The sequence below is a fragment of the Heterocephalus glaber genome, unplaced genomic scaffold (assembly GCF_053883595.1).
Source record: "Heterocephalus glaber isolate CG9 unplaced genomic scaffold, H.glaber_assembly_v1.0 deba00001831, whole genome shotgun sequence".
Taxonomy (NCBI): Eukaryota; Metazoa; Chordata; class Mammalia; order Rodentia; family Bathyergidae; genus Heterocephalus; species Heterocephalus glaber.
In genome coordinates, this window is record NW_028258491.1 from 1,599,308 (window position 1) to 1,602,265 (window position 2,958).

Consider the following 2,958-nt stretch of genomic DNA (forward strand, 5'->3'; position numbering starts at 1 on the left):
TGACATGTGTTTGACAGTGACCTGCAAAGAAGTCTTTGAGAGTAAACAGGCTCCACATTCTCCACTTTTGCTATGTGCTCATAGCTGACATTAACCTTTTATTAAGTAGCTGCCTTTCCTACATGCCTTTTGGAGCTACATCTTTCTCACCTTCTTGCACAATGTGACATGTGCTCCATACTGACTCTAGAAAGGTTTTTTCTCCAAAACTTAAAGAATTTAGATGTTTGTAAACCTAAACATGGATTGGCTAACTGAAAAATATGATTTTGTAGCCTAACTGGATTTTTACAAGTAAGAGAGAGGAGGATTCATTGCAGCTTTTTATATCCTACACGGAAATGCAAATCTATTACTTTTAAAATTTTATCCATTACTATGACTCTAAGGATCTGTGCTACAGATAATTCTTCGCCAGGGAATATCAACTTTGATCTTGAAAAAGTAGCTCCTCAACATCAGTCCAGTTCTAGCTGATCCCTTCCTCTTGGCTCTTGTGTTGTTTCTTTTCTTTTGCTCCTTCTTTCCTTTGTTCCTACTTCCTCCCTTTTCTTTCCTTCTTTTTTCCTTTCCCTCCTTATTTCCTTTCCTCCTTCTTCATTACTTTCTCTGTTTTTTCTTGGCTGCACCCTATTAATTCAAGCCCCAAACCTAAATTACAAATTCAGTGGAAATCATAACTCCAAAGCTCTGTAATTACATTCATTTTTCTGCCTCATTTTTGCCATGGACTTTATGAAAATCATCACTATTTCTGGAACTATTTTGTTGTGGCTGAATACTAAAATAGAGGGAGCTTTAAAAAGTACTTAATTGCTTTCTTTCTTCATACACAAATATCTTAAAAGTAAGAGCTTGTTTGGCAAGCAACTTAGGTTAGCATTTGGACATCAATTTAAAGAGAAAAGTATTTGGCCATGTTGGTGGCACACACCTCTCTGTTCCCAACACTTGGGAGGCTGAGGCAGGAGGGTCATTGGGAGTTTGAGGCCAGCCTGGGCTATATAGTGAGTTTAAGTCCAGTCTGAACTACACAGTGAGAACCTATCTAAAAAACAAACAAACAAAAAACCACAAAGAGCACAGTATTTAAAACTTATATGCAGTTTTCTCATCTGTGATAAAAAAGAGTATAATAATTACTCGGAGTTGTTACTACAGAAAATATACTACAAATAAAATATTAGCAAAATTGTCACATAACTAATAAGCTTCATATAAATGCACGTTGTTACTTTTGAATGGGAAGAATATTTCCTTAACCTTTCTAGGGTTTCTGACAGGGAAAATAAAGCAGGTCAAGAGAGTATGATTAGAATGAACATGAAAATTTAGTGCATACAATTTTACATGAGGGAGGGCTGGACAGTGGAGTGATAGCCAGCCTGACTCCAAGTTGGACCTCATCGCTGTCCCGCTCCTTCTTGGATATTGCCTTGGCTGGTGCATGGCTGACCTTTCTTTTTGGCAGAGATGTCTGTAGCTCTGTGTTATCTTTATGACCTGTGAACAGAATTCTCTGCACCTTTTTGATATTTTGTTTCAAGTAAGCTGTGTGAAACTTTCCTTGACCCCCAGTAACTTAGCAAAGTTCTGCTTCTGTAAAATTCCTCTTGCACTCCCTCTTTCCCAAAGGCATCCCCAACTAGAAGAGCTGCTTAAAAGAAAGCCACAAGAACCATTTTTCAGCATCCAGAGAGAGGTTTTAAGCACTACCTGCTCTGGACTGCCTGCAATATAGGCTTCAAATTTGGCTCAGAGTATTGCTGATTCTCTATAACCTCTCTTGGTTGAGTATAACAGTGGCAGACAAGAGGCAGAATCCACAAAGTATTCCAGGATATGAAAACAAATTCCTTATACATTCACCATGCAAAATAGTTACATATTTGTGGGAAATCGGTACATCTACATACTGCATCTTGAAAATTTGAATTCCCTTTACTCTCCCCACCCTTGTCTCTTCCTTTCCTCATCACCAATACTCTACCTCCTTTCTGCCTTCTCCCTCTCCTTCATTTTGATTTTTAAATTATTTACACTTCAGTTTCTCTTGAGAAATCATGCTATTCAGGATATTTGTGCAAATCAACAGATACCTAGCTGCGTGTGGAGATAGAGGAACCAGAGAAAATTACTCCATTGCAATTTCAGTGAACCCAGAGCCAAGCTAACCCCAGGCACATTGGTATTTAAGGAGATGAGTAAAGAAAGTAATGCACACCAATGGGCGAGTGGCTGCCCCTTGAGGAGGGAGAGAGGGAACTTCTGTGTTTGCAGTAAGAGAGGCCTCAGCACGCTGTCTGGACTGCTGGCTTTGACATCTAACAGAGCCACAGCCTGAGCAGGAGGAAACCTGAGTGCAGTCAAGTGAAGGGGCCAACAGTGACAATCTCATCTTTCCTTCTGTCTCAGACAGTGTGGTGTCAGGAGTCATCTCAGAAGTCCCTGCTTCCTCTGCCTCCCTGTAAAAAACAGGAAAAGGACAGAGAAGAAAGCCCCTGAGTGCCCAGCCCCTCTGCTCTGCTCGAGTCTCTCAAAGTAACCAGGGCAGCACATAGACATTGGACTTCCAAGCACCCTGGACCCAAGCCTGGGAATTGAGACACTGAGGCCATGGTTGGGACCTGCACACAGGTTATGCTGACACTGAGTTTTCCCTTCTCATTTGCTCCCAAGAGCAGAGGGGATGAAGGAGCAGCTGTGGTCCAGGCTCCCCAAGTGCAAACCTAGAAGAGTACAGAGTTCACCACGGAGGGAAGAGCTCAGCTCCAGACTGCTGGACATGGGCTCTCCCACCTGGCCAGAGGCTGAGAAGGAGACACAGGGAAAGACAGCATGATTTCCATGTTGCTCCTTCTATTAGGCCCTGTCCCACAGTGGAATTCTGGAGGAAATACTGCTCTCCAGTCCAGATGCCCCCACAAGGAAGCAGAATCACCTTGTGTGATTTTGTAA